The sequence below is a fragment of the Hyperoodon ampullatus genome (assembly GCF_949752795.1).
Source record: "Hyperoodon ampullatus genome assembly, chromosome: 3".
In the NCBI taxonomy this organism is placed as follows: Eukaryota; Metazoa; Chordata; class Mammalia; order Artiodactyla; family Ziphiidae; genus Hyperoodon; species Hyperoodon ampullatus.
Genome location: NC_136916.1, coordinates 37,541,374 through 37,562,322, shown reverse-complemented (window position 1 = coordinate 37,562,322; position 20,949 = coordinate 37,541,374). Strand labels below are relative to the sequence as shown.

The 20,949-nt window shown below is 44.5% G+C and overlaps 1 pseudogene across 1 annotated transcript; it reads left to right on the top strand.

The window, feature by feature from the left end:
* The first annotated feature begins 17,562 nt into the window (after positions 1 to 17,562).
* LOC307049495 (molybdopterin synthase sulfur carrier subunit-like) lies at positions 17,563 to 17,833 on the top strand (annotated as a pseudogene). The gene has a single exon. The product of its transcript is annotated as a molybdopterin synthase sulfur carrier subunit-like (transcript).
* Positions 17,834 to 20,949: the final 3,116 nt, after the last annotated feature.

The following is a 20,949-nucleotide window of genomic DNA, read 5'->3' as shown; positions in this document are numbered from 1 at the left end:
TTGACACAGGGTCCTGGCAGGACCCTCAAGAAGGTGCAAGAGTGCAGAGGCGGTGCAGAGATGGCATCTGCAGGAACTGCAGCTAGCTGGATGGGGGAGGAGTCACAGTGACTCAGACTTCCATCCCTGGGGCTGGGAGAATGGTGATGCCATTATTAGAAATCAGAAGATGGGAGGGAGGAAGGTTGAGGGGGAGGCGTTGATAGGAGAGCTATTTATGGTCATCTCTAAACTGATTTCCCTGCCAATAGTCAGTCTATGCTCCCTCCCCCTCCCATCAGCCCTCCCCGACACTTCCAGCGCTGTCACCCTGAAGCACAGCCCTGAGCAGTCACTCCACAGCTCAGATAGTGAAGTAGCTCTCCACTGCCTGATACAATAAAATCTGAATAGCTTATAACATTTCATGGCCTTCACCTACCCCCCACAGTTACTATTCCCTCTCCACAAGAACCTTAAATTTAGCCATTCCCCTGAGTAGTCCTTGACTCTGAGCAGTTGCACTGTCCCTTCCTTCCATCAAGTGGGTTCTTTCCACTCCGTATTGCCAGACCCAGCTCATCCTTGAAGGCCAAGTACAAGTTCACCTTCTCAAGCCTGCAGTGGGGGTGGGGATAAAGGGGGGGTATAGCATTCATTTACACTTGAATCATCATGAAAGGTAAACAGACCCCCCCCAATAAAAGAACACAAACTACTACTCTGATTTTTTTTTAATAAATTTATTTATTTTATTTATTTATTTTTGGCTGCGTTGGGTCTTCGTTGCTGTGCGCTGGCTTTCTCTAGTTGTGGCGAGCGGGGACTACTCACCTTTGCGGTGCGCGGGCCTCTCATCGCGGTGGCTTCTCTTGTTGCGGAGCACGGGCTCTAGGCGCGTGGGCTTCAGTAGTTGTGGCACGTGGGCTCAGTAGTTGTGGCTCTAGAGAGCAGCCTTAGTAGTTGTGGTGCATGGATTTAGTTGCTCTGCAGCATGTGGGTTTTTCACGGACCAGGGCTCGAATCCGTGTCCCCTGCATTGGCAGGCAGATTCTTAACCACTGCGCCACCAGGGAAGCCCTACTACTCTGATTTTAACTTTGTTAAAATAAATCTGTGGACAGTAACAGGTGGGGTCCAGAAACAAATTTGGAAGATTTTAAAACACTATTTAGGGAATTCCCTGGTGGTCCAGTGGTTAGGACTCCACACTTCCACTGCAGGGGGCACGGGTTCGATCCCTGGTCAGGGAACCAAGATCCTACATGCATGGCCAAATAAATAAATAAAACTTTATTAAATTTTGTGAAATTTTCTCTTAGGTTGCATAAGTTAATTAATCCTCAAGATTCCTAATAAAACTAGAGATCCAAAGTTGGAGGAAGGGGAAATGATTGAAAGGGATTAAAAAGAACTAGAGGCAACATTACCATCTTGGTAACAGATTCCCAGAGTATAAAGCTTTCTCCCTGTTTGTGGAAGTCTTTTTTTTTTTTTTAAGTTTTTTGGCCACACGGCATGAGGGATCTTAGTTCCCGGACCAGGGATGGAACCCGCACCCCCTACAGTGGAAGGGCGGAGTCTTAACCTCTGGGCCGCCAGGAAAGTCGTGTGGAAGTCTCTTGTCATGATTGTCTCATGCCTGGGCAAGTCACTTAACTTCTCTGAGCCTCAGTTTCTTCAACTGCAAATGGAGATAATAAAAAACCCTACTCCTATCAGTTATTAGGATTAAATAAATTCATGCAGATAAGTTGCTTTGAATGGTGCCTGGCACACATAGGAGAAGCCTGCCCATAGTGTTAATATTATCTGTTCATTCACATCCACTCCACACCAGTTTACTGAGCTCCTATGACATGACAGGTGTGACCCACAGATGGACAAGAGGGCACATTCTATTCGTGAGAGGACCAGAGTCCAGTGAGGGTATCCGGAAGATAGAGATATGAACAGATCATTTCAAAATATCGTTGCTGTGGCTGGATGGAGTGTTGGTTAGTACAATCTCTTTGGAGGGCAATTTAGTAGCATCCATCCTATTATAAAGTGCACATAACTCTTCATCCGGAAATTCCACTCTGAGAGACTGACAGCATAGAAATACTTACCAAATTGTACAGACACATAAGTGCAAGGTGTTCACTGCAGCACTGTTTGTAATAGGGAAAAATTGGGAATGACCTAAATGTCCATTGTCATTAAGAATGAGGTAAATATTTGCTGATATAGAAAAATGCATTGGGGGACTTCCCTGGCAGTCCAGTGGTTAAGACTCTGCATGGTTAAGACTCAAATAAAAAAGAAAAAGAAAAATGCATTGTGATATATTAAGTGAAAACAGAAAGTTGCAGAGAAATATCTTAACATACATACATACATATATATGAAAAATTAAAGGCACAGAAACCTAAGAGGGTATGGAAGTGGGGTATAGTGGGAGACTCTCAATTTCTACTTTATGCAATTCTGTGAGGGTTGAACATTATATAACAAAAGCATCTATTACTTTTGTAACCAGAAAAAGAACAATCAATATATATATAGATAGATTTTTTTTTTTAAACAAACTGTCACAGTCGTTTCTATGCTGTGCAGAGTGTCCCCTGTCCCAGGACCATTCACTCTGGTGGTTTCTTTTATTTTTTATTTTTTTTTTTTGCGGTATGTGGGCCCCTCACCGCTGCGGCCCCTCCCGCTTCGGAGCACAGGCTCCGTACGCCCAAGCCCAGCAGCCCTGGCTCACGGGCCCAGCTGCTCCGCGGCATGTGGGATCCCCCCAAGACCCAGGCACGAACCCGCGTCCCCTACAACGGCAGGCCGACTCTCAACCACTGCGCCACCAGAGAAGCCCCGGTGGTTGCTTCTAAATTGAGGCTTTTCCTCTTGCGTTCTTTCCGTCCTTGGGGAAAACGAAGGGTTAAAGGGGCTCGGGGAGGGGAAGAGGAAGTGAGGTAAGGGAAAGAGGGGTGAGGGCCCCTCGGGTACCAGCTGCGGTGCTGCGCTGGCCACGCCCCGCAGCTCTGGCTCCGGCTGGAAGCAGCCGCCCCAGGTGCTCGAGAGGAGGCCGCTGGCCTGGTTCTGCGGACTCAGAAGGACGAAAGATCAGAACTTAATGAATGTAAAGTTAGGTGGAGGTTAGGACAAGATGCTGCGGCCTAGAGCAACTGACGGTTATCAAAGTTGGTCCGCGGACCCTGGGGGAGGAGGGGCACCACGACATCTAAATAATTTTCGTAATACTAAGTCACTTGCCTTTCTCACTGTGTTAACATTTGCCCAAATGGTGCAAAAGCAATGGTGGGGAAAACCGCTTATACCTTACCCTGAATCATGGCAGAGGCACCAAACTATACTAGTAGTGATTTTATTGCTCACCATCATGCACTCTCTTTTTTTTTTTAAGTCTGTTAATACGATGTACTAAATAAAGCAGTAAAAACTAATAATTTGATTAAATCGTAACTCTTGGGTATACATCTTTCTAATATCCTATATTATAAAAATGGAAGTACATACAAAGCACTTGTGCTGACCCTGGTAAGATGGTTGTCTCCTGGAAAAGCACTGAGAAAGAACGGGAGTGCTTTATTTGAGCTGTGGGTTGAAGCAGCTGCTTTCTTCACAGAACAACATTTCAACTGAAAAGAACAACTGATACAGAAGCCATTCGGACTCAAATATTTGGCAGATATTTTCTCAAAAATGAATGAAATGAGCCAGTCACTTCAAGGAAATAGCTCATAGTATCTGTTACCAATGATTTTTTATATTGGAGCTTTCAAGGGAAAACTAGAATTTTGGAAACCTTGTATATACCCTGAGTTTGAGAGCTTCTCAATTCTTTTTTTTTTTTTAATATTTATTTATGTATTTATTTGGCTGTGCTGGGTTGTGGCACCACAGGATTTTCATTGGCGTATGCGGCATCTTTAGTTGCGGCATGCAGACTCTTAGTTGCGGCATGCATGTGGGATCTAGTTCCCTGACCTGAGATCAAACCCCGGCCCCCTGCATTGGGAGCACAGAGTCTTAACCACTGGACCACCAGGGAAGTCCCAGCTTCCCAATTCTTCATGATGTTTCTAATGAGATTAATGGTCTACCAAATGTGATTTTTTTTCATATTGTGTAATGAAATGTGTCAACTTTTGGAAGATCTGCATAACTCAGCCAGTATTTTCTAAATGACCAATGCATGGTGTTAAAAAGTTATGCATGGGTAAGAGACCTATTCCAGAATGGATTTGAATGTGAGGGGTTTGAATGTAACAGAGTAGGAAAGGCATATTGGTGTTGTTTCAGATTTCACATTGCAATTAACCTTTGAGAAAGTATCACTTGTACATTTTGTTATCGTAAGTGAATACCGTGAGTCAGGCCTCGCCCAGTTTCAGTGACCGGGAAACGGGGGTTGGGCAGTGGCCCAAGCTGGGATGCCCCCCTAGAAAAAGGCCACTGGGGCCTCGACCAGCTCAGCCCATGCAGATCAGGGAGCCCCGGGTGATGCACCACACCGCCCCCATCCCAGGCCCAGACCGTGGTGCAGGTCTGGTACATGGAGGAGTCCCAAGATGACCTGAGGTGGCCCCCTGGCCTGGAACCCAGCTGCCCATTCCTCCTGGAGCAGCTGCACCAGCTTGGAGTCCTTTACTGGAAGCTGACAAGTATGAGAATGATCCAGAATTAGACTACTCTTGGATGGGCATAATAAACATATGCAAAAATAAATTTCCAAATTATGAAGAAAAGGTTAAGATGTTTTGCTGGGAGCATTCGTACTAGGATGTAAAATTTGCTACATCTTGGATGGCAGTGGATACATTGATGAAAGAGATAAAGAGGACTTCAGATTTTCATGGAGAAAGGAAACATGATAACTCATTCTGCAGGAGTTTATCACTGCTTCACACTGGATGAAAAGAACGATGTGACAGCTGTGTGGATGCTTGTGGGAGAAACAGTGTGGACTGCATACAGCCAGTCGGCTGACCATTTCCACGCTGAAGGACAGGATGTGAAATTTTGGGCATGAACAGCAAGGGGTGCTCCCTGGGGCCTAGCACACTCCTTGTAAAGATCCTAAACATGATAACTGAGCAGAAAATCATTTACTCTTTGCTTTTATATTATAGGCTTGAAGCTTAAAGGCTTGAAGTTTATCTTCTTTGCAAGATTATTTGATCAGAATATTTTTTAATGGTGGACTTCCCTGGTGGCGCAGTGGTTAAGAATCCACCTGCCAATGCAGGGGACACGGGTTCGAGCCCTGCTCTGGGAAGATCCCACATGCCATGGAGCAACGAAGCCCCTGCACCACAACTACTGAGCCTGCGCTCTAGATCCTGTGAGCCACAACTACTGAGGCCACATGCCACAACTACTGAAGCTGTGCACTTAGAGCCCGTGCTCTGCAGCAAGAGAAGCCACCGCAAGGAGAAGCCCTCACACCGCAATGAAGAGTAGCCCCCGCTCGCCACTAGAGAAAGCCCGCACGCAGCAATGAAGACCCAATGCAGCCAAAAATAAAAATAAATAAAATAAAAATTTTTAAAAAGAAAAGCCTTATGATAAAATAAGTCATAGCTATTTTAAAAAAGAATATTTTTTAATAAAAGTCGCTATAAAACTGATTTTTACGTGGAAACAACTGGGGAAATGTGGACAAATCACAGTCATTTGCTCTAACTCAGTCAAGATCAGTGGTTCAGACACGTGTTCAATTTTAACCAGAATGAGAGTCTTATCGGCTGTGTGCTTTATCTGGACACGATTTTTAGACTTTAAACCAGATATCAGTCAATGCCATGCCTGCCTTAGAAGAAAGTTGTGGCAGAGAAGTATATTTTGGTCTTTGTCCCCAGTTTCTGGCATAGAGCTCCTAAAACCCTTGGAATCTCCTGAGCGATAGGAGTGTCCTTCTGCTATTCATAGGTAATCCTCTGTGAGCATCTCAGTTCCACTGGGACAGAGCGCCTGTGCTCAGGACCCTTCTGGACCTCACTCTATGTACCTCCTTATCTGGCTGTTTATCTGTGGTCTTTATGTATCTTTTATAATAAATTGGTAAATGTAAACCAACATTTCCTGAGTTTTGTGAGCTGTTCTAGCAAATTATGGGACCCGAGAAAGGGGTCATGTAAATCCCCAGTTTTTAGCCGCTGAGTCAGAAGTACAATTGTCCCAGATTTGTGATAGGCATCAGTGTTGTGGGACTAAGCCCTTAATCTGTGAGATCTAACACTATCTCCAGGTAGACAGTATCAGAATTGAGTTAAACTGTAGGACATTCAGTCCTGCTGAATCGGTTGGTGTAGGAAAACAGACTAGAGGTGTAATTGTAGATAACATAACTAACTAGATACAGGATGCTTTTTCCTCCCAAAATTATACCTTGGACTAAGGAGTGCAGGGAGGGGAGAGCTGTCTATTAGGGGCACATTCTCGGTTGCTTATGCCACTTGCCACTTGCCGTTCAAACTAAAGTAAATGCCTTGGGAATTTCCTGGTGGTCCAGTGGTTAGGACTCCATGCTCTTACTGCCGAGGGCCTGAGTTTGATCCCTGGTCGGGGAACTAAGATCCCACATGCTGCGGCGCAGCCAAATAATAATAATAATAATAATAATGATAAACACCTTAATTAAAAAAAAAAAAGCCACTCTGGTCCCCTTCCTGTTGCAGTGAAATCTCAAGTTCCACAGACTCCTGCTGGCTCATCTAACCCTGTACTTGTTTTTCTCATTTCTTATTCTTTTTTTTTAATGAAATGATCTACTTATTATTATTATTATTATTTTGGCTGCATTGGGTCTTCGTTGCTGCATGCGGACTTTCTCTAGTTGCAGCGAGAGGGGGCTACTCTTCATTGCGGTGCGAGGGTTTAATGCGGTGGCTTCTCTTGTTGCGGCGCGCGGGCTCTAGGCACATGGTCTTCGGTAGTTGTGGCTCATGGGCTCTAGAGCGCAGGCTCAACAGTTGTGGTTCATGGGCTTCGTTGCTCTGCGGTATGTGAGCTCTTCTCAGACCTGGGCTCGAACCCGTGTTCCCTGTGTTGGCAGGCGGATTCTCAACCATTGCGCCACCAGGGAAGTCCTCATCTCTTATTCTTTTAAAATTCATGCTTAAGTCCTGTGGGAGAGAATAGCTGTAAACAGCTTTAATTAAATTGTACTTATAAAAAACTGTTTTCTTCTACTCCACTTTATGCTTTTGGTATTGTTGATCTTTAAAAATTAAATGGTCTTTGATAATGGTGGGGGAAAAGAGAATAGTTCTAACATCTAAAAGAGCTATTAAAATATTCCTCATTTTTCTTTTTCCAGCTACACATCAATTTGAGGCTGGATTTTCTTTGTATTCCTCAACCAAAACAATATACAACAGCAGACTAAATGCTGAAGTGGATGTGAGAATCCAGCTACTTCTGGTAAGTCAGATATGAAGAGAGTTGCAAACATGTAAACAAAGCAACTCTTCTCATTAACTCTTTTATTTTGGAAAATGTAGTTATTTTTAAATTAATATATAAACATGTTTCAAATTTTCTGTCTTAACTTTTAATTCAGTAAATAGGGTTTTGTATAACCTATATAAACAAGAGCTCTTTGGAGTCCTCAACAGTTTCTCAGAGTGTAGAGTGGTCCTAAAGCCAAAAAGTTCGAGAATTATCCTAGAGGAAAGCACTAGGAGCTCAACAAAAATGGGGGCCACATTATCCCACACAAGAAATCTAACATTTATACAATAATGCTATATAATGTATAGTCTGTATTAAATTGTCCCAAGATGTCCCAATAATTCCTTTAAATTTGGGAAGGGGGGATTTCCGTGGTGGCGCAGTGGTTAAGAATCCACCTGCCAATGCAGGGGACACGGGTTCGAGCCCTAGTCCAGGAAAATCTCACATGCTGTGGGGCAACTAAGCCCATGCGGCACAACTACTGAGCCTGCGCTCTAGAGCCCGCGAGCCACAGCTACTCAGCCCATGTACCACAACTACTGAAGCCCACGTGCCCTAGAGCCCATGCTTCACAACAAGAATCCACCGCAATGAGAAGCCCGGGCTTTCTCTAGTTGTGGGGGGCTCGCTGCAAGTAGAGGAAGCCTGCGCACAGCAACGAAGACTCAACGCAGCCAAAAATGAATAAAATTAAAAAAAAAAAAGAAAGCCAGGAATTTAAAAAAAAAATTAAGGGAAGGGGGTCCGGGATCTAGAATCAAGGCTCAGGCATAGCATTTGGTTGCCAGGTCTCATTAGCTTGCCTTTTTTAAAAAAATATTTATTTATTTATTTTTTATTTGGCTGCATTGGGTCTTGGTTGCAGCATGCAGGATCTTCGTAGCGGCATGTGGAATCTTTCATTGTGGCGCGCAGGCTCAGTAGGTGCCACACAGGCTTAGTTGCCCCGCTCCATATGGGATCTTAGTTCCCCGATCAGGGATCAAACCTGTGTCCCCTGCATTGGAAGGCAGATTCTTAACCACTGGACCACCAGGGAAGTCCCCCCTTTTTTAGTTTTCTACTGGATCAATGCAGACTTCTTTATTCTCCCTTACGCCCTTCACTGGTTTAGAAATTATACATTCTACTTCTGCTCGTTTAGAAATTAAATTCTTAACTTGACTATACAGAGTTTAAAATTCATCATTGTCTTTATCTTTCTTAGAAATATGAGAAATTTAGATGACTTCTGTCCAATTTCTCCTCTCCTATCTTCCATGTTATTATTCCATCATACTTTAGTTCTACTGGGTCTTCTGAGCCCCCTCATTTTTTTTCAAATAGGTTTATCAATATGTTTTCCTGTTTCCTAGCTGAGCAATGTGTCTTACTTTCCACTCCTGTGTGCTGAATTCAATTTCGTGATAAGTGAAGGGCATCATTGAATAGGTCTTTCAACAAAGATCTGTGAGTAATTAACTTTCTCTATCTCGAATTGTTCAATTTTATCCTCATTTTGTAAGCTTTTTACTGAAGTATAATATATACATACGTGTAATACAGAAAGTACATAAGTTATTAGCGTACAACTTATTTTTATATAAATTTATTTATTATTTACTTATTTTTGGCTGTGTTGGGTCTTCGTTGCTGCGTGCGGGCTTTCTCTTAACTGTGGCGAGCGGGGGCTGCTCTTCGTTGGCAGTGCGTGGGCTTCTCACTGCAGTGGTGTCTCTTGTTGCAGAGCACGGGCTCTAGGCAGGCGGGCTTCAGTAGCTGTGGCTCGCGGGCTCTAGAGCGCAGGCTCAGTAGTTGTGGCGCACAGGTTTAGTTGCCCTGCGGCATGTGGGATCTTCCTGGACCAGGGCTTGAACCCGTGTCCCCTGCATTGGCGGGCGGATTCTTAACCACTGCGCCACCAGGGAAGTCCCTAGTGTACGACTTATGAGTGTTGACGAAATCACTACCCAGATCAGGAAATGTAACATCACCAGGACCCCCAAAACCCTCCTTAAACCACCTCCTAGGCACTATGTTTCCCAACTTCCCTTTGCTATCTTAACTTCTACTAAAATAGACTGGTTTTGCCTATTTTTGTTTTCCTGTAAATGGAATCATATAGTATGTACTCTGTCGTGTCTTACTTCTTCTCAACATTGCATTTCTAAAATTCACCCAGGGACTTCCCTGGTGGTGCAGTGGCTAAGAATCCGCCTGCCAATTCAGGGAACATGGGTTCGAGCCCTGGTCCAGGAAGATCCCACATGCCGCAGAGCAGCTAAGCCCGTGCACCACAAATACTGAGCCTACACTCTAGAGCCCGTGAGCCACAACTACTGAGCCTGTGAGCCACAATTACTGAAGCCTGCATGCCTAGAGCCCATGCTTCCCAGCAAAGAGAAGCCACCTCAATGAGAAGCCCGTGCACCACAATGGAGAGTAGCCCCCACTCACTGCAGCTAGAGGAAGGCCATGTGCAGCAACGAAGACCCAATGCAGCCAAAAATAAATAAATATATTTTTTAAAAATAAAATAAAGTTTTCAAAAATAAAAATAAAAATAATCCAGGGACTTCCCTGGTGGTCCAGTGGTTAAGAATCCTCCTTCCAATGCAGGGGACGCGGGTTCGATCACTGGTCAGGGAACTAAGATCTCACATGCTGCGGGGTAACTAAGCCCATGCACTCTAGAGCCCGCACGCCACAACTAGAGAGCCCGAGTGCCACAACTCCTGAGCCCACGCACTCTGGAGCCCATGCACCACAACTAGAGAGAAGCCCGTGCGCTGCAAAAAAGATCCCGCGTGCTGCAACTAAGACCCAATGCAGCCAAATAAGTAAATTAGTTAATGAAAAATAAACATATATTTTTTAATTAAAAAAATCTATGTTTTTGCATGTAGCTGTAATTTATTAATTCTTCTGCCATATAAAACTCTATGTTATGAATATGCCACAATTTATGTATCCATTCTACTATTGACGGCCATTTGGGTTGTTTCCAGTTTGGGGTTATTATTAACGATGCTTCTATGAAGGTTCTGACACTTGTCTTTTGCTGCACATATGTATGAAATTCTGTTGGATGATACTTAGGAGTGAATTACTGGGTCATAGGCTACATACTTAAGCATTCGGCTTTAATAGACACTGGCAAACAATTTTCTGAGTGTATTCTTCCAGCAGTGTATGAGAGCTTCAGTTTCTCTACATCTTTGCTAACAGTTGGCATTGTCATTCTTTTCAGTTTTAGTCATTCTTGTGGGTGTATAGTGGTTCTCATGGTGGTTTTAAATTGCCTTTCCCGTGGTCTCTGGGGTGCAATTGGTCAGTGCATTAAACTGATAAATAGCATTTCCCTGGAGACTAAAGAAATTGAGCTCCTTTTCGTATACGTATTGCCCATTTTAATATTCTCTTTTCTGAAGTGCCTGCTTCAAGTTTTTTGCTTATTTTTTCCATTGGATTGTCTGCCAGTTTGTGATTTGTAGGAGTTCAATATACATTCTGATATGAGTCCCCTTTTTGGATATATGTATCGCAAAAGTTTTTTTTTTCCCATTCAGTGGCTTGCCTTCTCATTCATTTAAAATGTATTTTGATGCACAGAAATTCTTAATTTTAATTTAGTCCAACTTATTGACCTTTTATGTTTATGTCTTATTTCCTGTTTGATAAATCTTTTCTTAACCCTATGTATCTTCTGGAAGTTTTATTGTTTTATCTTTCACTTTTTAAAAAATATTTATTTATTTATCTACTTATTTGGTTGTGCTGGGTCTTAGTTGCAGCAGATGGGCTCCTTAGTTGTGGCATTTGAACTCATAGTTGTGGCATGCATGTGGGATCTAGTTCCCTGACCAGGGATTGAACCAGGCCCCCTGTGTTGGGAGCGCAGAGTTTTAACCACTATGTCACCAGGGAAGTCCCTACCTTTCACTTTGATACCTATAATTCTCCTGAAATTGATTAAAAAAATTTTTTTTTACTTTTGGCTGTGTTGGGTCTTCATTGCTGCGTGCGGGCTTTCTCTAGTTGTGGCGAGAGGGGGCTACTCTTTGTTGCGGTGTGCAGGCTTCTCATTTTGGTAGCTTCTCTTGTTGCAGAGCACAGGCTCCAGGGCTCATGGCTTCAGTAGTTGTGGCGTGCAGGCTCAGTAGTTGTGGCACACAGGCTTAGTTGCTCCATGGCATGTGGATCTTCCCAGACCAGGGATCAAACCCGTGTCCCCTGCATTGGCAGGTGGATTCCCAACCACTGCACCACCAGGGAAGTCCTGCAATTGATTTTTGATGCACCCTATTTCAGATAGGGTTAAAATGTGGAAAACAGTATGTATCCAAGAATTGATAAAATTCAGTTACTTTTTAACCTCCATTTTAAATTTAATACGTAACAGGCATTTTTCTCTACCATTAAATGTTCTTCTACAAGACTTTTTTAAATAGCTGCCTAATAGTTGTCTAAAAAGAGACAGCAGGAACTTCCCTGGTGGTCCAGTGGGTAAGACTCCGAGCTCCCAATGCAGGGGGCCGGGGTTCGATCTCTGGTCGGGGAACTAGATCCCGCATGCATGCTGCAACTAAGAGTTCCCATGCTGCAACTAAGAAGCCCGCGTGCCGCAACTAAGACCCAGCGCAGCCAAAATAAATGAAGGAAAAAAAAAAGGAGACAACATGCCCCAAATGGATTTGAAACCGTGCAACTCAGACTGGGACTTAAACCCACCGTCTTTTTTTTTTTTTTTTTTTTTGCGGTACGCGGGCCTCTCACTGTTGTGGCCTTTCCCGTTGCGGAGCACAGACTCCGGACGCGCAGGCTCAGCGGCCACGGCTCACGGGCCCAGCCGCTCCGCGGCACGTGGGATCCTCCCGGACCGGGGCACGAACCCGCGTCCCCCGCATCAGCAGGCGAACTCTCAACCACTGTGTCACCAGGGAAGCCCCCCCATCCTCCCCACCGTCTTTTAATTGAGATCACACACCTGGTCTCAGAACTTAATGAAGCTCAGTTTCTTGATGTCTTATGGCAGAAAGAATTCAGTGAGAGACAAAGTGATACATAAGAAGTGGATTTATTTAGGGAGAAACACTCCACAGACAGAGTGTGGGCCATCTCAGAAGGTGAAAGGCCCCAAAATATGGCGTGGGTAATTTCATAGGCTAATGAGTGGGAGGATTATTCCAACTATTTCGGGGGGCTGGGGGAAAGGGCGGGGATTTTCAGGAATTGGGCCACTGCCCACTTTTTGGCCTTTTATGGTTAGCTCTGACCTGTCATGGTGCTGGTGGGTGTGTTATTTAGCTAATGTATTACAATGAGCGAATAATGAGGCTCAAGGTCTACCGGAAGTCAAATCTTCTACCGTCTTGGATCTAGTTAGTTCTAACCAGTTTTCGTCATGTCTTATGGCTATGTCATTCTTTTAAAGGTGCCCTGTCCCCTTCTGTTTCAGATTCACTTGTGCTAAACCCCACATCAGCAAATCAAGACTTAATACCTAACCTATAACACAACATTGTAAATCAACTGTACTTTAAATAAATAAACAAATTAATATTGGCAGTTTCAGCCTCTCCCAGGAATGTGACCTTTAGTCAGCCAATGTGGAGTTACCTGGTCAGCACTAGTGAGGTAATCTGCCTGAAGGACCTGAAACAGGAGGGAAGGAGGCAGGGCAAAAGGTTTGAAAGAATGACATAGCCTGAGGACATGACATAAACTGATTAGAACCAAATGGATCCAAGATGGCGGATAAGTTGACTTTTTCCACTAGACCTTTTTTTAAAATTAATTAATTAATTAATTTTTGGCTGTGTTGGGTCTTCGTTGATGCACGAGGGCTTTCTCTAGTTAGGGTGGGCAGGGGCTACTCTTTGTTGTGGTGCACAGGCTTCTCACTGTGGTGGCTTCTCTTATTGCGGAGCACAGGCTCTAGGTATGCGGGCTTCAGTAGTTGTGGCACATGGGCTCAGTAGTTGTGGCTCACGGGCTCTGGAGCGCAGCCTCAGTAGCTGTGGTGCACAGGCTTAGTTGCTCTGCAGCATGTGGGATCTTCCCATACCAGGGCTCAAACCCATGTCCCCTGCTTTGGCAGGTGGACTCTTAACCACTGTACCACCAGGGAAGTCCCTCCACTAGAACTTGAGCCTCAGTATCAGCAAGCTCACATCAGCAAGCTAAATGACACATCTACAGGCGCCATGACAGTTCCGAGACCGACCATAAGGATCAAAAAGTGGGCAGTGGCCCAATTCCTGGAAATCCTGGCCCTTTCCTAAAATAGCTGGTATACTCCTCCCACTCATTAGCTTATGAAATTACCCACTCCAATAAAAACTGACAACCCCATACCCTGGTGCCTTTCTCACCTTCTGAGATGGCTGGCCCACACTGTCTGTGGAGTGTGTTTCTCTCTAAATAAATCCACTTCTTACCTATCACTTTGTCTCTCACTGAATTCTCTCTGTGATGAGACATCAAGAACCTGAGCTTCATTAAGTCCTGAAACCAGGTGTGTGATCTCAGTTGGAAGACTGTGGGTTTTGGCTGCGTTTGAGTCCCAGCCGTTTGGGTTCAAGTCTCAATCAGGGTTTTGGACGGGTTCAAGTCCCGGCCACGTGGGTTCAAGTCCCAGCCTGAGGTGCATGGTTTCAGCCCCAGTCTTCCCCAAAAGGAAGGTGGCCTTGCCTGAAACAATCCACTCTTAGCTAGAATAACTTCCTTGACCCGCCTCCTTCTGCCTGTAAAGGTCTTCCCTTTGTACAGCTCCTCAGAGCTCCTTTGTTTGCCAAATGGGAGGCTGCCCAAGTCATGAATCATTGAATAAAGACAAATCTTCAAATTTATTCAGTTGAATTTTGCTTTTTAACATACTCATCATATGCCTCTCCCTGGAGCGGAGGCTCTGGAATCAGACAGGCCTGGTTAATACCTTGTCTTCATCTCTTACAAGCTGTGTAACTTTTAACAAGTTATTTAAAGACTCTGGGCTTTAGCTTTCATGGGAGGTGCCCAGGTTTTGAACTGAGTTGGTTTCATAGTTGAATCTCAATTCCTAATTAATAATTGATTTAGAAGCACTACATCAACTGAAACAGTGGATCAATTAACTCTAGAACAGTCTTATTTATTCATTAAAGTCTCCTAAAGACCTGGGATAGGCCACATCCTGTGAGCCCACAGTTTTATTGGATGTGACTAAGAAAAATAAAATGACATCAAAATGGATGCCCTTTGGTAGTTGAAAACTAAAGTCAGGGTTGGTGCCATGAAGAAGTGGCAAATGAACCACTTAATCACATTTCTTTATCAGATTATCAGATTATTCTTTATTTGTAGTGGTTATGAGAGGATTCCGCCTTGTTTTTCCTGGTTGCCTTGGGAGAGAATTGCTTACTTTCTCTGTGGCTCACTTTATCATCTGTAATTGGTAGAGTAAAAGTTTAATACCAGCCTCATGGTGATGTTGTGAGGGTGAGCTGAGGGAGGATGAGACAAGTATTAAGTGATCAGTAATGGCCACCGTTATTCACACCCTTGGTGGGGTATAGACCAGTGAGATTTGGGAGCTCACTCCAAAACTAGAGTGGGGAAACTCAAAAGGCTAGAGTGGGACTCGGGCCCTGTTTATGTGGAGCAGATGGAGACTGCCAAAACTCATAAGAAGTGGCTAGGGACTTCCCTGGTGGCGCAGTGGTTGAGAATCCGCCTGCCAATGCAGGGGACATGGGTTTGATCCCTGGTTCCCAAGGATCCCACAGGCCGCGGAGCAGCTGAGCCCGTGCACCACAACTACTGAGCCCACGTGCCGCAACTACCGAAGCCCACATGCTGCAACTACTGAAGCCCACACGCTGCAACTACTGAAGCCCACGAGCTCTAGGGCCCGCATGCCAGGACTACTGAGCCCGCGTGCCTAGAGCCGGTGCTCCGCAACAAGAGAAGCCACCGCAATGAGAAGCCCGCGCACCGCAACAGAGAGTAGCCCCCACTCTCCGCAACTAGGGAGAAGACCAAATGCAGCCAAAAAAAAAAAAAAAGAAGTGGCTAAAGACAAAATTTCAATGGGAGTTCCCTGGTGGCCTAGTGGTTAGGATTCCAAGCTTTCACTGCCATGGCCTGGGTTCAATCCCTGGTCTGGGAACTGGGATCCCACAAGCCACGTGGCCAAAAAATTTTTAAAAATTCAGACATCAGTTTATGCAGGGAGGTGCTGGTAAATGTTTTTAACAACCTGTGTGTGTGTGTGTGTGTGTGTGTGTGTGTATGTGTGTTGATTTATAGCATTTCTGTGGTGTAGATACTTCCACCATGGCCAATGTCTAACTACCAACATAATATCACTGAACACAGAATTGCATAGTATTTCCATTTTATAGTATTTCTACCAGATAGATACAATAACTGTAAATATCCTCAAGAGAAGAAATACTACAGTAAAAAGGAAGTGATGAGTTTTGAGTCTTTTAATATGTTTTATTTAATTGTAAGTTTACATAACTTAATTTTTAATAGTGGCTATGTTTAATGACTGGCTGACAAAATTCCTGAAAGTTTAACGATTGGTTCTCATGAGCCTGTATAAGCTGGCTGCAGCCACCACTGAATTAGCCCACGGGTCCTCATTTGGATCCTGTATCTTGGACAAATAGCATTCATGTTTAAGTTCAGGACCTGGCAACTGGACAAGTGCTAATGGCAGGTTCAACGTACTTCTTAAGGACCAGTACTCGTTCCCCTGATAACAGTGTCCCTTCCCCCAGGACACGGCCCAAAAGGTGACCTTTTACTTCCCTGGCTCTAAACTGTTTATCATTCTGACCCACCAGCACCTCCCCCAACTTCAGGGCAGACTGTCTCAGGAATGCCTGGGACATGCACGTAGGGCATCGTGGCCGGCCACCTGCTGAACCCACGTCAGGTGCTTACAAGGTCAGCCAGGTGGCCAGAAGGAGAGCAGAAGGCCTGAGAAGGAGCTGCCGGCTCCTGGGCTCTCAGCCCTATGGCATCTGCGTTGTTGGGGTAGGAATGCCCTTGGCAAATATACCCCATCGGTCCACTGCCCTCCTATGTTTCAAAACCTGGGTCCAAGCTACCATTTCTCAGTTTAACCACACTTCTCCCCATTGCTTCTCTACCCCTGCAAATAACAGAGCCATAATGTTGACAAGTACAGGCACTGGGTGCTTGTTCTAGAATTATCCCACTTAAGCCTCGTAACAACCCTATGAAATAGGTACTATTCTTATCCCAATTCTGTGAATGAGAAATCCAAGACTTGGGGTGGTGTGCTCATTTGCCCACAGTCATAGGGGAAGGACCTGGTGTTTTTCCTTTCTCCCTCAACTGTCTTCCTTCACGTGGTAGCCTCAGTTCATACATGCTTATTTTGCATTCTTCAACATGTTGCTTCCTCCTAAGTGTTCTCAGCCTAGAGACGGTGGTGGAAGCCATGGGTCTGAAAAGATTGCTCAAGGAGAGAGTGTGCTGTGAGGATGGAGAAGAGGAGGGGAGGAGGAAGCGGTGATGAGACCCTGACGGGCACCTACACCTGAGGGCCCCTGAGGAAGAGGAGACCCAGAAGGGCTGTCACAGAAAATGTGAGATAGCCAGGGGATGGACCGCAGTGCGGAAGTTACAGAGTGGATGAGGAAAGGAGCACCGAGACGTGTCCCCTGGATTTTGCCGTCCAGAGACATCCGTGACCTTGGCAGGGGCTGTTCCTCCATTGCTCTGCTGGATGGTGAGGAGGCTGCAGCAGGGAAAGCAGGAACTCAGCAGGTGGGTTGAGGAAAGGCTGGGAGCTAGTAAAGTGGGTCAGCCAGTGTAGACCTCTCTTTCAAATGAAGCAGCCTGCGCGCTGCATCGACCTGGCACCTCGGCTTCCGCGCCGGGATACCGGGCTAGGGTTCCCTGGCAGGATGGTGCCGCGGTGCCAGATGACGGCCTGGAAGACGAGCTGGTTTCTAAAGGCACCCGCGATCTTTGCCCTTGCTTCTCAGATTGTTCGTTTCTAAGAAGACAAGTTTTCAATTTAAAAAGAAATGCACTTAACTAAGAATTCTTTGATGAAATGTGCTCCGTCTGTGCATTTGCGAACCCTTGATTATTTTCAGACCTCTGATTATTTCGTAGAGAATGATTTGCTCAGAGTCACAGGTGGAAGTGTTGTATTTTGCAAAAAAATTCCTGAAATAACAGGAATTTGCTCAGACACCATTTCTGTGCCACAAGAAATAAAAGCATTGCAGCGGTGGAATGAGACAGAAATGCGCCATCCTGGATTGGCTCACGTCAGAAATCAGGTGATATCTGCTGTTCGTCAAGAATATGTCGAGCTTGGAGATCAGCTCCTCCTGCTTCAATCAGGAGGCGAAATTGTCATTATCCCCCTATTAGTGGAGGATAGTGCTTTTGAGCCACCTGGAAAAGGTATAAATGAAGTTGAAGAGAATCTAAAGATATAATAAAATTCACATCTGAGAAACTTGCAGTAGATGAAGTCTCACAGCTGGTGATTTCTCCACTCTGTGGTGCAGTATCCCTATTTGTAGGAACTACAGGGAATAACTTCGAAGGGAAGAAAGTCATTAGCTTAGAGTATGAAGCATATCTACCAATGGCAGAAAATGAAGTCAAAAAAATTTGTAGTGTCATTAGGCAGAAATGGCCAAACACGTAGCAGTGTTCCATCGACTTGGCTTAGTTCCAGTGTCAGAAGCAAGCATTATCATTGCTGTGTCCTCAGCCCATAGGGCTGCATCCCTCGAAGCTGTGATACTTTAAAAGCCAAGGTGCCCATATGGAAAAAGGAAATGTATGAAGAGTCATCATCATCTTGGAAAAGAAACAAAGAATGCTTTTGGGCAACCGATGATAAAACCACTTAGATTTTTAGAGTCCTAAAATTTAAACTTGGTAAATTCTTATCTTTGATCATGTTTTGATTTTTCTTCTCCAGAAGATAGTTTACTGAACATAATCTCTTATGTTACACCAGTGGAACAAAAGAGAGAAAAAAAAGCAAAATAAATGAGTGTTTAGGATGAGGGCTTATACGGGAACTAGAGATAGAGGAAAGAAAGGCTTTAGGGAAAAAAATGGAAGAATAATTTAAATGTAAGGAAAGATGCCTGTGATAGACATATTATTCTATGACTAAGTTCTAACCATAACCTGACTCGCACTGAGGTGTGGCCCCTCCTCAGTGACTGTCTCAGAGGCTGCCCCTAACCCCTACCCCTATGCCCAGTGATATTGTTTTCAGGGATGTGTTTTGGGAATGTAGGCAGAACTGGAAGGTAAAAAAAGTCCTTATCGGATACTCTTGGTATGATATATTTTTAGAATTTATATATTTTTTAAATAAGGTAAATAAACATGATTTTTAAAGTTTAAAAGCAATATTTTCCTGTTTTTAAAAATTCAGTGATAATACCTAAGATATTTCATCATATGAAGCTTTCTAGTATTTCAGAATCAGTAATCTCGCCATAATACTTATTATATTTTATTAGTTATTAGTATTGTATCAATATATAAATTAGCATAAAATTGTTGTAAAACAAGGCAAACTAGCAACAAGGGTGCTTTGTGTTATAATGTTATAAAATTTTATAACATGTTAAACACAACCAATTAAAAAGGAAAATTATATGATTATTTGGTAAAATATTTTCAGACAGTTTTCTTTTTAGCTTAAGCAACATTATCATTAATAAAGTTATGTTTTCTGCAAAAAAAAAGAAGGAAGCAGAAAAAAGAATAAAAATACCCAAAAAAAGGAAAAAATTTTTAAAGTTTTTAAAAAGATTTTTTTAAAAATGAAAAGAAAAGAAAAAGGAAGCAGAAGGGAGAGCCGAGGTGGAAGGAGGGCTTTGAGAATTTGGGTTTTAGATTGGTTGTTTGGTCAGTTGGTAAGCTGGGACTACCTTTGGCAAATGTATTTATTTATTTATTTGGCTGCACTGCGAGGCTTGCAGGATTTAAGTTCCCTGACCAGGGATTGAAACCAAGCCCCTCAGCAGTGAGAATGAGGAGTCCTAACCACTGGACCGCTAGGGAATTCCCAATCTTTGACAAAAAAAAAAATTTTTTTTTTGTCCACGTAGCATGCAGGATCTTAGTTCCCCAACCAGGGATTGAACCTGCGGTCTCTGCGTTGGAAGCGTGGAGTCTTAACCACTGGACCACCAGAGAAGTCTCTTTGGCAAATTTCAATGCTGAGGAAAAGGAGCTGGCTGAGGTGAGGCTGAATATGCCAGTGAGAGAGGAGGGTAAAGGCGAGAGGTGGCAGAGACCACAGACCCTGAGGGGTCCAAGCCCCAGACGGCAGACAGGAGAACCTCCATCTTCTTTCCTGGGGAGAAGGGAGCTGTGATGGTTGCTGCCTGGTGACCTCTTTTTCCTCTGACGAGTGGGAAGCAGAGAGTGAGGGGGATGAATAGTCGGGAGCACTAAGGAGGGTGGTGGAGTTTATGACAACCAGTCTGGGAGAATTGTAGAAGGAGGCTGGCAAGAGATGAGCTGAACGGGGCTTCCCTGGTGGCGCAGTGGTTGAGAGTCTGCCTGCCGATGCAGGGGACACAGGTTCGTGCCCCGGTCCGGGAAGATCCCACATGCCGCGGAGCGGCTGGGCCCGTGAGCCATGGCCGCAGAGCCTGCGTGTCTGGAGCCTGTGCTCCGCAACGGGAGAGACCACAACAGTGAGAGGCCCGCGTACCGCAAAAAAAAAAAAAAAGAGATGAGCTGAAGTAGGAAGTAACACATGTGCAGGGGACAGTCCCCACAGGAGTCCTTGCCCAGCACCACAGACAGGCTTCTTTGTGAATGCTGGTGTGTCTGTAGCCCTTAAGCTCATTAAGTTCACTCACCATCAACTTTCTTACTGCTTTTGCCACCAGGAGGAGACAGTCTCTCCCGATACTAAGGACAGCTCACTGTGACTCCCAGTAAGAACTTCATGAGCGTGTTTCTGGATTTCTTTCCACCACATAAGTTTACAAGGAGAAGCCAGTTGTCTGTAACCTGGAAAAGGGCTCTCACCAGACATGGAATCAGCCAGCGTCTTGTTCTTGGACTCCCAGCCTCCAGAACTGTAAGAATTAAACGTTATCTGTTTCAGCCGCTAGTCTGGGGTAATTTGTTACAGCAGCCTGAGCTGACTGGGACAACATGCATAGTAACCCCATGCACAGAATGAAGAAGTGAGTCGTTTTGCCCAGAATAGAGCAGGACTTCCAACTCCAGATCAGTGAATTTTCCACTGTGTCACGGGAGGTACTGCAAGGTGCCATGTTCTCCCAAAGTCCCCCCTCACTTAATTAAATAGAAAATATGTCCTTGGAACTGGCCTCCCTGGACTTAGCATAGATATGGGAATCCATCAGAAGCATTAGCCCTTTTCCTTTGAACCAGATTTACCTCTTCAGTCATTTAAACCTGAGTTTCATTAGGAGGTAATTAGGTTTCCTCTCTGATCAATTGGTGGTGGTTACACAGAAGGCCCACCTGGAAAAGTTCTGT